Source organism: Ictidomys tridecemlineatus, chromosome 1, assembly GCF_052094955.1.
Source record: "Ictidomys tridecemlineatus isolate mIctTri1 chromosome 1, mIctTri1.hap1, whole genome shotgun sequence".
Classification (NCBI taxonomy): domain Eukaryota; kingdom Metazoa; phylum Chordata; class Mammalia; order Rodentia; family Sciuridae; genus Ictidomys; species Ictidomys tridecemlineatus.
In genome coordinates this window covers 101662705-101677197 of record NC_135477.1, presented here as the reverse complement: position 1 = coordinate 101677197, position 14493 = coordinate 101662705, and the positions used below count along the sequence as shown (strand labels likewise).

The window sequence follows — 14493 nt, the reverse complement described above, 5'->3', positions numbered from 1 at the left end:
GGTCAGTCAGAAAAGATCACAAATAATCAGTCTTCTCTCCTCTGATCTGGATATTTCTGTCACACACTAAGTGATGTAATTAAAAGTTGTGTGATTGAGTAGCACACAGAGACCCAATTCTTTTGCATTCTTTGGCTACATGATAACTTGGACAGAACACTGAATGAACTGAGCTATCTGGCAAGTGTTATAATTTGGAACAGTTGAGTTTGTTTTTCTTTCTTATTAAGATCTTCAATATTTTATGAAATTCATAAATATACATCGGAACCTATGCATAAGCTTTGGGTTTTTGTGAGTCAAAAACATTCATGTGAACAAGTATGCAATTTATATAATCAATTTTCTATTGAGGGTCTGGGGATATTCACAAGAAAATAGCTTTAGGATTTTAAATGTTGATGATAAGACCCACTAAAAGTCACAGCTACCTAGTAAAAAAGCCTCTCTCTTTGAAAAATGAGCTTCTCTGAGAGCCATGGATCATTTACTGACTGATCATATGATTTACTCTCTTCTCTCTTTTCCTGTTTTGTCTGTGGACAACTAGAGGCTCCAGACAGCAGTAAGGGAATTTGGATTTCCAGTGTGAAGATTTTATGCAAAGGAATGATTATTATAAATAAATTATTAAGTATATATTTGAAGGAAGAAATAAAACTTGATTGAAAGTTCTGAACTTAAATTGTCAGTGAACTCAGAGATTCTCTAGTTTAGTCTATACATACAAGGAAACTTAGATAAATAGAACACAGAAAGTTAATATAAACTGGTACTATAAAGTTAGTAAAAAACTTCTCTGTCTTGTCCAGTGCTATTTTCAGTTTTTTTTTTTTTGGGGGGGTGGGCAGTCCTGAGGATTGAACCCAGGGCCTTGTGCATGCTAGGCAAGTGCTCTACCACTGAACTATCTCCCCAACCCTCTACTTTCAGTATTTTTATTTGATTATTCTGATTTTAACTATAAGATAGACTTACAGTTGTCTCCTGCTCTGCCAATATGATATTTGCTAGCCAAATGTAGCTATTTATATTTAAATTAATTAAAATAAAACAATTCAGTTTCTTAGGTATACTCCATACACTGCAAGTGTTCAACACCCCACAGAGCTAGAGGCTACTGTAATGGACAGTGCAGATACTGAATATTTTTATCATTGTAGAAAGTTGTTTGTAGTTTCTTCAACTTCATATATATTTTATCATACTGAACGTATTCTGGTGCTTGTTTTTTCACTCAGCATTATACTTGTGAGATTTATTTACAATGACATATGTAGCATCTTTTCCTCATATACTGTAATTTATTTATTCATTGATTTATGGACATTTAGTTTCTGTCCATAAATCAACAAATAAATATATTTATTATTTATTAATTAATAAAGTTTTTAAATGTTAAAATAATGCTGTATGTTTAATGCATTTTTATGTTGTTCCTTTGTACCAAAAGTTTATTTAGGTATGTGTTTGTTGGTTATGATCATTATCAACTTTGAAGGACAAAGCCAAATCATTCCCAAAGTAACAATGCCAATTTTAATTAACTGAAACAAATGCTTCAGTTGGTAGTCATATATTTCCTTCATTATATATTTGCTGGTTCTTAATATTATTAGACTATAGTGTAAAAATGTTATTTTGTTTCAATTTGCATTTTACTATTATTTAGTGAGAATGAGCAGAGCAACCTTGCATGCGTTTATTAGACATTTGGATTTCCTTTTCTGTTACTTACATTGAGTGAGTTTTTTTTCTTGTTTGTTTAAAATTGTCTTTTATGTAAGATAATTTAATGGTCTTTTTTTCCCTTTATGTGTACCTGATTTTCTCCATTTCATTTTTAAATAACTCATCTTTTCCTCAATGGTTTGTATTATCAACTTTCTCATATACCAAATTGCCATACATACATGGGTATGTTTTGGTATTCTGCATGGCTGATTTGTTTGTTTTTGTGCCCATATTATATCATATAAATTATCAACACTCATAATGAGATGATGGATAGTAGGATAAGTCTTCCTACATTGTTCATCTTCTTCAAAAGTTTCCAGTTTTTAATTTATTGGTTTTAATGTGAATTAAAAAGACATTTTATTAAGTTCTATTAGCCATCATGGGATTTCTTTTGGAATTGAATTTGTAGAGTAATTTTGTGAGAATAGGCATTTTTATATTTTTCTTCTTTCCACATTTTTTATTGGGTCCATTTTAGTTGTACATGATGATGGGATTTGCTGTTATGTAACAATGTAATTTGGCCAGTATCAGTCCCTAGCACTTCTCCTTTCTTCCCTTCCTCCTAGCCCTTGGTCCCTTTCTTGTGCTGTTCTCCCTTTTATTTTCATGAGATCTCATCCTCTACCTTTCTTTTCCTTTTTCCTCTCTATCTTTCACACATGAGAGAAAACATATGATACTTGACTTTATGAATTTGGCTTATTTTGCTTAATGTAATTGTCTCCAGTTTCATATATTTTCCTGCAAATGACATAATTTCCTTTTTCTTTATGGCTGAATAAAACTCCATTGCATATATATGCCACATTAATTTTACCCATTAATCCACTGATGGACACCTAGGCTGGTTGAGAATATACATTTTTATGAAACAGTCTTCTCATCCACCAACATGGTATATCTTCCTATTCATTTTAAGTTTCTGTTTATGCCTGATGGTAAACTTTTATAATTTCTTCCATATTGGTGTTACTCAGATTTTGTGAAATATATTCTTAGGTACATTATGATTTTTTAAAATTGTGAATGAGATCTTTTATTACATTTCTACTTGGATGTTGCTTATAAATAATAATGCTATTGATTTTTCTTGTATATTATTATTATTATTATTATTGGTACTGAGGATTGAATACAGAAGCATTTTACTACCAAACTACATCTCTAGCCCTTTTTTATTTTTTATTTTGAGACAGGGTCTCACTAATTTGCTTAGGACCTCACTAAGTTGCTAAGGTTGACCTCGAACTTGCAATCTTCCTGATTTAGCTTCCTGAGTTGCTGGGATTATAGGCATACATCACCACATCCAGTTTGCATATCATTCTCATATCCAATAATATTGTTGAGTTGTCATTTTGACAACTTGTAGATTATTCTGGATCTTCTATATGATCACATTATCTATAAAAATGACATTTTTTTCAATCCTTATAATACTTTTTATATTTGGTTAAAATTTCCTTTAGTGGGTTGAATAGAAGCAGTTCTTACTTTGTTTCTGACTTTAAAAAGAACAAATGTTCTTACTTTGTTTCTGACTTTAAAAAGAATGCTTTAAAGTTTTACCATTAAATATCAAATTAAGGAAGTTTTCTTATATTTTTACTTGCTATGAGGTTCTTTATAACAGATAATATATGAATGTTGAATTTTTTTCTGTACCCATGAAAAGATCTTAAGGTTTTTCTCCCTTATATGTTATTGTGGCAAATTATATTAATAGATTTTATTTTCTTTTTAACTGGTACATCATTAAAGTTATACCTATTAGTAGGGTACCATGTAATTAATACATGTGTACATTGTGTATACAGTTGTAGATTTTTTTTATTGGGCCTTGTGGGCCTTATGCATGCTAGGCGAGTGCTCTTCTACTGAGCCATTTCCCTAAGAACATTAGTAGATTTTAAAATGTTGATCTATCATTGAGTTCTTGGGAGAAACCTTACTGGATCATGATGTGATTAAATAGATACATTTAAATATGTGCAAATATATAGACAGGTAGATGTTATAGACCCATACTTTGACTCATTAAATTTGCTCATATTTCATGTAGAATTTTTTCCTTCATGTATGTTTGTAAACAAGACTGGTATATCATTTTATATAATTGTTGGTCATTTTGAATATTAACATTATACTAGCCTTAAAAAAATGAGTTGGATAGCTTTCCCAATCTTTTGTTATCTGGAATGTCTTCCTTAAAATAGGGGTTATTTCTTTTTTAAGAGGTCAGTGCCTGAGGTTATCAAAATAGGAGTTATCTATTTCTTTGAGTAGGTAATATTTGTCTATAAACAACCACATAAACAAACAAAACAACCACAGCTTGATGTTTTCTTGTGGATAGATTTTTGACTGTTGATTTAATTTCTTTGATGGTCATGAGTGTATTCAGGTTTTCTGTGTTCTTCTTGAGTCAAGTTACGTTGCTTATACAGGATGTCCCCACAGTATTAGTGTTATTTTAAGTTTAAGTTTAAATGATTTTAAAAATTTAAATCTACAGACTTATACAATGATTTGAAAGTTTAATTATTAATTAATATATTTTTAGCTTTATGGTTTTGAAATAACAATTTTTATTTTATTTCAGTGTTTGTCATCTGTATTCAGAGGAGACAAAAAATTAACATTTAATTTAAATTAAAAATTAGATTGAAAATATCAGACATTTATTTACTGACTTTCTTTGTAGATTTTCCTTTTTTAAAATTTGTCAAGGAAACTAGGTTCTAGTCTATAAAGTTTCCTACTATGTTTGAAGTTCCTAAGTCCACCCTTAGATTGAGTAGTAATTCACTAAATGGACTCACATATAGTCATACTCACAGCCAAGACTTATTATAGCAAAGGATATAAAGCAGTAGCAGTTAGAAAAGCCAAACAGAACTATGTCTGGAGGAAACCATTCAGAGCCTCTAGGAAGCTTCTCATGGAGTCACACAGGACAAACTTTAAATTTCCTCAGGAATACATGTGAAATGTCTGTCAGGAGTGTTCACTACAAGGTTCGTTGCTCATGATGTTTATTGGAGGCTGGTCATATAGGTAATTCCAGATTCTCAGGAGAGTAGGTGTTCAGCTTAAACCACATTGTACGAACAGTTTAGGAACAGTGAATACTGCAGTTCTGGGAATGGTGGGAACCCTCCTGAAATCCAAATTCACAGAGTAGGCTTGCAAATAAATTTTTTTAAAAAAAGTGTCTAATTTCAGTGTGGGATCATAGATGTTTCACTTGATGTGTGTGTGTGTGTGTGTGTGTGTGTGTGTTATGTTGAAAATGTTTGTTCCTAGTAAACTTAATAAGTAATTTAAGGTTTCTATATTGATATCAATGTAAAAATACCAGTGCCATTACTAACAATGCCATTACTAATTAACTGGAAACAGTTCAAAATATCTTTGCAGTTGTTTTGGTCCTTGCTAAGAATTTATAATCAGGGCTGGGGATGTGGCTCAAGCAGTAGCTCGCTCGCCTGGCGTGCATGCGGCCCCGGGTTCGATCCTCAGCACCACATACCAACAAAGATGTTGTGTCCACCGAAAACTAAAAAAAAATAAATGAATAAATATTTAAAAAAAAAAAGAATTTATAATCAAACTAACTCTGCAGTCATTTATAATAATTGCTGAGTTTAAGCTTAGTAACTTGATACATAGGTTACTTTATTTCATTTTACTTTCAAATTTTGGGGATAGCTTTTGAAGTTATTTATTCAATTTTGTTTTATAATTTTGCTAGAAATTTATATAATTTCTTTTTTTTAAAGAGAGAGAGAAAGAGAGAGAGAGAGAGAATTTTTTAATATTTATTTTTTAGTTTTTCGGTGGACACAACATCTTTATTTTATTTTTATGTGGTGCTGAGGATCGAACCCAGAGCCCTGCGCATGCCAGGCGAGTGCGTTACCGCTTGAGCCACATCCCCAGCCCATAGTTTCTTTCTTTTTTTTTTTTTTAAATTTTTTTTTTTTTTTTTAAATTTTTATTTTTCAGTTCGGACACAACATCTTTGTTGGTATGTGGTGCTGAGGATCGAACCCGGGTCGCACGCATACCAGGCGAGCGCGCTACCGCTTGAGCCACATCCCCAGCCCCCATAGTTTCTTTTTTAAAAAATATTTTTTATTGTAGATGGACACAATACCTTTATTTTATTTATTTATATGTGGTGCTGAGAATCAAACCCAGGGCCTCACACATGCTAGGCCAGCACTCTATCACTGAGCACCCCCAGCCCAGAAATGTATATAGTTTCAAAGTCAAAACTAGACAGTAAGCTAAATTTGGAGAGGTGTAGTTTTTATTTTTTTATCTCTGTCTCTCATTTCCCATGGTAAATAATTTAATTAGGCTTTAATTTATTTTTCTTTTGTTTTATTTTTTTTTATGGAATCAAATTTGTATTTTTTTTTTTCTTTAGGTATATGCAAGCACACCATTCACACGTTTGGCACCTGGTTTTTGGTAATATTTTCTGGAGATCCTATCATCACAGTCAATAAAAACTCCTTACCAGGATCTATTTTTTATGGAGCATGGAATTATCATACCATACAGGTAATATAAATTTGGACCCCAAAGTTATCTTCAGGTTTTGCTCTTTCACAGGAAACTTTCCTATCCAGAGCTTTGGCAGTGAACCATCTTCCTTGCTACTCTCTGGGACTGTTGAGCAGAGATGTTGTGTTTGTTTGTAACTACCTCCCTTCCCACGACTTTATGGAATAAGCCTCTTTTGATCATTTGAACTTTGTATTCTGGTATCTCAGTTATTTCATTCTAATTCTCTGCTTGTGTAGGCCCCAAACACAAATCATGTCCCTACATATGGACCTTAAACCCTTAGTTACTGACCTGTGTGCTCAGTTTCTTCTTTTTCCTTCCCTAAGTTGTCAGACTGTCAGCTTACACACTTGCAGTGCTGGCTGAGTTCTCTCTGTTTCTGGAGCTTGGGTACTTTAAAACTACATATGAACTTTTTTTTTTTTTTTGGTTGTATTTTATCCAGAATTTCTGTGTATTTGGAGCAGGAACAATTTGCTTTGTCATGCTACCAGAAGTAGATCAACTGTATTTACTTCTGTCACCCATTTGTCTTTTCTTTTCTGTAATTAATTAGCTGAAAGAAGACACACACAAATCACATATATTAAATAATTTTACAAGATGCATCTTAAAGCTAAAATTATGATTTTTCTACCAAATCTTTCCCCCTTTTTATTCATTTGAACAGATTATTAATATCCTGTAGTAATTATTTTAAGGTGTTTTCTAGCATATTCTCATCTTTTTTCTCCTGTGTTGCTTATATTCCTCTTTTGTCTCTCAATCAAAGAAAAATTTATGCAAGGGACTTAGGCCAACCAATCTTAGTGCTTCTATCTTTCCTTTCTTTTTCATTTTATTGTGGTAGTGGGGATTGAACTAGGGCCCTGCAAACTCAGGGTCTCACAGAGGCTAGGCAAATTACCACTGAACTACATTCTTGGCTCATCATTGCTTCTTTTAAAAGGGCAATAAATTAAGTCACAAGCCCTTTAGACAACATTATAGAGAATGTACATTCTTTTTAATAAAATAGAAAAAATTACCTAAGTATAATTTGTGGATACTAGTGAAGATTCTTAGTTCAGAGTATTTTAGTATCTTTGAAGAGCCTTTATTCAATTACATTTATTTCTGATTGGTTTTATGTCTTTGTTTCACTTGTACCCTCCTCTAACTTGTCTTTTATTTGTACTGTAGGTGTTTCATTACAACTGCATCTGATATTGGCATGACACTTAGAGGAGCTTTTGTATTTAATAAATTTCAACTGGATCTTTTTCTCTGTGTAATTTTAAATATAGGGGCAATATTGATATAGAATAAAATAGCTTGGAAGTATACAAGTCATATTTAAATCATTAGATTTCTTTAAGAGATCTGCAGCTTTCAAGAAAATTCTCCTTTAGACATGCAACATTTACTTGGAACTTTGAACAGAGGCAAGAATTTTGCAAAAGTGAGAGAAAATTGTTTCAACTACTTTTGAGGTTAAGTTATAAACATAATAGTAATTTCATTTCTACTTGCTTTTATTAGCATTCATATTTTATAAAATGTTTTATCCAGAGGAAAAACAATAGAGAAAAGACTATTAAATTTTTCTTTAGACTATGTTAATTGGTTCCAAGAAAATTCAGGATTTCTCAAAAGATATTATTATTAACACACATTAGCATACACACACATGCATGCGAGCGCGTGCACGTGCGCATACACATACACACACACACACTCATTCATGCATTCTCATGTCCTATATATAAAAATATATATATATATATAAACATGTATTTTTTGGTAATAAGACTTTCTCTTTAAGAATATTTGAAGCATAATACTTGGGTTAGCTTTTTATCCCTGTGAAAAATACTTGAGATTGCTAGGTGGGGTGCTGTACATCTGTAATCCCAGTGGCTCTGGAGCTTGAGGCAGGAGGATCTCAATTTCAAAGTTAGCCTCAGCAATTTAGCAAGGCCCTAAGTAACTTATTGAGGCCCTGTCTCAAAATGAAATATAAAAAGGACTGGGATGTCGCTTAGTGGTTAAGAATCCCTGAGTTCAATACCCAGTACAAAAAAAAAAAAAAAAAAAAATTCGAGACCAACAAGGAGGAAAGTTTTATTCTGGCTCATGGTGGAGGTTTCAATCCATGCTCACTTGGGCCTTTGTTTTCTGACTTTCACTAAGGCAGTACGTCCTGGCAAAATCACAAGGCAGATAAAGCCTGTTTAGCATATGGCAGCAGGGGAGCAAAGAGAGATAGGAAGAGACTACAGTTCCTACATTCTCTTCAAGGGAACTCCCTCAGTGATTTAAGTTCTTTCTACTTTGCCCCATTTCCTAGAGGTTCTACCACCTCCCAGTAATGCCAGGGGTGAGAGATCAAATCTTTAACATATAAGCCTTTGGGGGACAGTTAAGATCCAAACTATAGCAACACTACTTCAGTTATTTTTTAAAAAAAGAGTATTTAGAAAATTCAGTGCAACAAATAGCATGCATGCTATTTAAAGCTGTGTATTGATTAGCAAATTTCAAAGGAAGATGTTCTGTAATTGACCCTTGATTCAAATTATAAGAAACCACACATTGAAGGCATTTACTGACATGTTTAAGGAAAACATAAGAAATGTGGGGAATGTGAGAAAGCTAGGGAGAATCTTAACTGACTTTTCCTGATATTTCAGGATATGACATTTTACATCATTTTTCCTCACACATTCATTATGTTATCTGTAGCAAAGTTACATCAACCTGGAGTTATCCATATATTACATTAAATATACTCTGAGTATAGTATATACATTTAAATATGAATTTTTATGTAAAGACAATACAATATAATCAATTAATAAGCAAAACCAGGGTTCTTCAAGATAATGCTCCTAGGTCCTATAGTTGTCACTGTTCCACAGTGAGGAGAAATTAGAGAACTCTTAAATTTCATCTCATTGAATTTTCCAAAGTAGGAGTTTTGAGTCACATATTAAACAGGAGCATGTCTTCTCAGAACCTGTAAACCAGCCAGTTGAAAGATTGACAGCTGGTTGAAGAGTACACAACCTTATATTTGGTTTCAGGCATGCAAGAGTTTTATTCACAGCTGTGATGGTAAGGAGGAGAGTGGGAGGTTTTGCCTTCCACACAGCAAGTTAAACAAATGCAGCACAATATCTCCATTGCTATCCAATCACTTCCTGCTTCAGCATTCTTCAAGGACATCTTTCACATTTCTTGAATAAAAACTCAACCAGAAAGCTAGGCTTTTACTTAACTTTGTTTCTATCATCAGTGTATGGGAATGACAAGATAAAGCTACTACTGAAAGATTTGGAAGAATTATATTTTTTAAAAAATGAGTCTTTACCAAATATATTATAAAAAAATTTAAAAGGGCCACATTACACTCATTTGAACAGAATATTTCACAGTCATTGGCTTTCTTCTCATGCTGTTTTCTCTGTATGTAGTCATTTTCTTATTGAAAATTGGCACCATTTGATGCAGATGTTTTCTGTATTCACAGTAAAGAAGAGACTAACTAAACACTTAGAAAGTGACCCATGTAGCTACATATTGTGATTGTCTCTTTTTATTATACACACAAGGATCTTTGAATTCTCTAAAGAGATAAGTTTTAGGAGAAAAGTTGTCATACTTTGAGATGCCAAATATGATATTCAATTAGCAAGAACAAAAGAAAAATATCACAAAAGTGATAGTAGGTGAATTAAGAATAGTTTGGTAGAAATTCTTTGTATGGCAAAGCCAGAAAGAGATTACAAACACCTGTATTTCTTTGTGTTCAACTCATGAACCAATAAATGTAGATAATGTGTTTATCTATTGAACAGTAAAAATAAAGTTTCCATAATGCATATACCAAAGAGGATGTCTAACTATTTCATAATGTTCAAGGTAAGGAGATATGGTAGAGAGAAAAGGAATAATAACAGAAGTCCTTAATAAAAGCAATTCTGACAAAGTGGGGAGGGTGGTCCTCCCACAGGGCTAAGCTTTGCCTTATGCCATATGCTGATTTCTTCAATAGACTTCTTGCCAAGTCCATTTTCCCTGGACTCTAGAATTTATAAGATGTGCTTTGCTAATATTAACACAGCATTTTCTTTCCTTCATAGACAAGTCTGCTTGAGCAAAGGAAGACCTAAACAGAATACATTGTTTATTATTTAATAGACAAATATAGCCCATGAATGAATAAAGGAATTGAGAGTTTCTTCTTGTTTCATTTTGATTTTATTTACTTCAAGGGATAGCTAGCAATAATGTTTGAAACAGTTGGATATTTAGTGTTGGAGAGGCAATCTACTCATTTTTTTCCCTTCTAATCTTTCATCATGGTGGAATTCAGTTTCTTCTTCATGTTACGAACATAGTTTCATGATGGATGGCAGTATCTTCTATGTGCCATCTATCTTGTACAAAAATTTGAGAAATTATTCTATATTTACTTTATAGTATACATAAAACATTCTTTTCCTGGTTTTAAAATAAATTTAGAAGATTTATTTAAGGAGTTCATTTCCAAAACTTAGCCATAACTAGTGATGTTTTTAGTGGACTTCTCATTTTTAAGAGAAATGATTTTTTTCTTAAATATTAGATATTCACTAATAGCCTTATTTGTATATATAAATGGTACCTTCCTACAAAATTGTATAGAATATATACACTTATTGGTTAAAGAAAAAAACTTGAGGAAAAACTTTTCCCCCAAATAAAACAATAAGTATTATCTATCTTTTTTTTTTTTTTTTTTTTGGTGCTGAGTATCAAACTTTCACCTGTTAGCAAATACTGTACTACTGAGCTAAACCCCCAGCCCTATCTCAGATTCTTACTTGCATAATATGGTCAAGATAAATGTTGATCTTTTGTCTTTTGATGAAAACTCTGTAAACATTTAAATTTAATTATGAAAAATGTGCACTTTGATGACTTACAGTTTGATGAGAATTTTGGAGAGGATCTATATTTGTATTTTGCTCATGTACTTCATCTTATTTTCTCACTTTGAGAGAATTGTAATCTAATGTTAAAGTTAGACATCCAATTTTCTTTCTTTCTTTTTCTTTTTTTTAATGAGGACAGATATAAATCAATCATCAGAGAAGAGACTGAAATAATAGAGAATAATGTATTGAAAAGAAGAGCTACAACCTGCAAATCCGGTGGGGAGTGTAGATTAAATCCATGTAAGTCCAATATCACTATTTGCAAAATACATGATGTTTGAAAGGATCAAAGAAAACCCACCAAATCTTATAAATAGTTATTTAGTTAGAGCTTACCGTAGGGATTAAAATTAGCATCCTAAATTTATAGCAATCTAGTTTGAAGTGATACCAGCTGAGCTCCAGTAAGGTGCATTGATTTTGCTCCTAACTCCATCCTCCCCTTCATGTTGTTATCACAAATTAAATCTTTATGCTTTATGTGTCCATTTTCATAGGTTTGTATTTATTGTTTTGTGTGTTCATCTCTTAAATCAAAAGAGGAGTTATATGTTGAAAATACATAAGTACTTGGTTTTATACTTACCTATATCATAACCTTTAACTGTGTTTTTTATTCCTTTGTATGATTTTAAGTTTCTGTTTAGTGTCCTTTCATTTTAGCCTAAAGGACTCTGTTTAATATTTTTAAAAATTTATAGTCTTAGTTTGTTTTCACTTTGGATGTGAATGGATAAACAATTATAAAAATACTGTTATATTTTTAAAGAGACAAAGAGAGAAAGAGAAAGTACAATGGTAAAAATATGTTGGTAATTACATTAAGTATAAATGAGTAGATATGTCATTAAAATAACTAATAATTTACTACAGATTACAAGAAATTGTAAGTGTATCCTATTTGTCAGTGATAGCTCAAAACTGAGGACCTATAAGCAAAGGTAAAACAATTGAATTAACTGTTTCTGGAAGTTGCTAACAGCAGTAACAACTAAAAGCTGAATTGGACAGTTTGTGTTAGACAAATTAGGTTTCAAGGGGAAAATAGGGATAAAGAAAATCTCTATGCAATGGTATAAACAATTAGTCAACTATACATAATGACTCTAAATAACTAGAGTATATATCTTAGTCTTAATCTATGTAAAATAAAAATAACTATAAGTAGTAGATGTTCACCATCAAAGAGTACTTTTTATAAGTTTAAAAAAATTGGTAGGGGACCTGGGGTTGTTGCTCAGTGGTAGAGTACTTGCCTAGCATTTGTGAGGCACTGGGTTCAATTCTCAGCATCATATATAAATAAGTAAATAAAAAGGTATGTATCCATCAACAACTAAAAAAATATTTTAAAAAATTGGTAAGGATATAAGTATATTAATAAATGTACCATAAAAGCCTTTGAACTGAAACATAGAATGTTCATTCATTTTTTCCATTAGTGTATTATAATTATACATAATTGTGGAATTCATTATGCCATATTCAAACATGCACATAAGGTAATTTTATCAATCCCATTTCTCAGTACCTTCCTTTCCCACACTTCCTCCCTCTAATATGCTTGCCCTACCCTACTGATCTCTCTTCTATTATTATTATTATTATTTTAACTAGTGCACTAAAATTATATATATTTGGGTTTATAGAGCAGGTCTACTAGCAATGAACTCTCTTAAGTTTGTTTATCTGGGAATGTCTCAGGTTTTTCATTTTTGAGGGTTTTTTTAAAGACACAAATTCCTGGTTGGCATCTTTTTAAATTTCATAATTTAAATATTTCATCCTATTTTCTTTTGGCTTCCATAGTTTCTGATGAGAAGTAGTCTGTTGATCTTATTGAGGCTGACTTGAATATGATGAATCCCTTCTCTCTTGTAGCTTTCAAGATTTTCTCTGGCAGTTTGATAACAATGTATCTTGATGTGGCTCTCTATTTAAGTTTGGAGTTTGTTGAGATTGTTGATGTATAGATTCATGTCTTCCATCACATTTGGAAAAGTGTTTGGATAATGTTTCTTCAAATATTTTTTTTCTGCTCATTTCTGATTTTCTTCTTCTGTAACTTTCATAATGTGAATATTGATGTGCTTGATGGTGACCCATAGGTCTCTTAGACTGTTCATTTTTCTTTACTAATTTTCTCTCTGTTCCCTCTGTTTACAAGTTTGAAGGTTCTTTTGCCTGTTCAAATTGGCTGTTGACTATACCTTGTGAAGGTTTTGTCATACCTTATAATTTTCAGCTCTTATTGCTTTTTAAAATTTCTATTCCTTTGGAGCTGATTCTTATTTGTTCATACATAGTTTACTAATTCTCTGTAGTTATTTACCATTTCTTTCAACTCTTTGAATTTGATGAAGGCATTTGATTTAAAGTCTTTGTCTAGTAAGTTTAATATCTAGGCTTCCTTGGGAATGGTGTAAGTTTCTTACCCCCACTCCCCAGGAATGGGTCACACTTTCCGACTTTTTGGTGTACTTTGTAATGTTTTGTTGAGAATTGGAAATTTTGAACATTGTAATGTAGTAATGCTGGAAATCAGTTTTCACCTCTTACCTGAAGTTGCTGTTAGTGCTTGATAAAGATTGTAGTTGTTCATTTGTTTAGTAACTATTCTTAATTGTTTTGCAAAGAGTGTATTCCTTTTCATGTTCGATTGCTGAAATCTGTATTCCATTATTTCTATAGTCAGTCAGTGAACCAACAGGGATTTCCTTAAATGTCTGGATTTAATGAGAGAAGAAAAATAAATTATGTTCTGTTTCTTTAACTTCCTTTAATTGATGCCGGGGGATCTGCTTTTGCCCATCAATGTTGAATCAATGGCCAGCCTCTGTTTCAGTCCTTCAGCCAACTGCCAGATAGATCAACATACAGAACTACATATTTTGGAGGATAAAGCCTCTGTAGTCCACCCTGGCACAAACAAGCCATACTTGGACTACAGGGTGTTGTTCCATGGCTGCATTCAACAGGGCTTAAGGATAGTAGTTGCTATGTGTAACATTGAAATTCTACACAATTTACAGTCTCTTTCTTGATAAAGATCAGGCACCCCCTTGGACACTATGTTCAGCTAAAAGCCAGGGTTCTGAAATAGTTGATTCTGACAGTTCTTGCCAACTCAATAGTTGTTTGTTGGAGAGACTAATCCTGGAGCTTCCTACTTCACCATCTTTCATGATATCATTCTCCTCCATGTTCATTC

General features: G+C 32.3%; 1 protein-coding gene across 1 annotated transcript in view; it reads left to right on the top strand.

Moving 5' to 3' along the window:
* The window catches only part of LOC120885707 (uncharacterized), a 144439-nt gene that overhangs the window by 58495 nt on the left and 71451 nt on the right, over positions 1–14493 (top strand). Inside the window, exons 8-9 of the mRNA XM_078022230.1 lie at positions 6179–6315; positions 11419–11522. The gene's annotated coding sequence lies outside the window, so the exon portion shown is untranslated. The remainder of the gene's footprint in view (positions 1–6178; positions 6316–11418; positions 11523–14493) is intronic.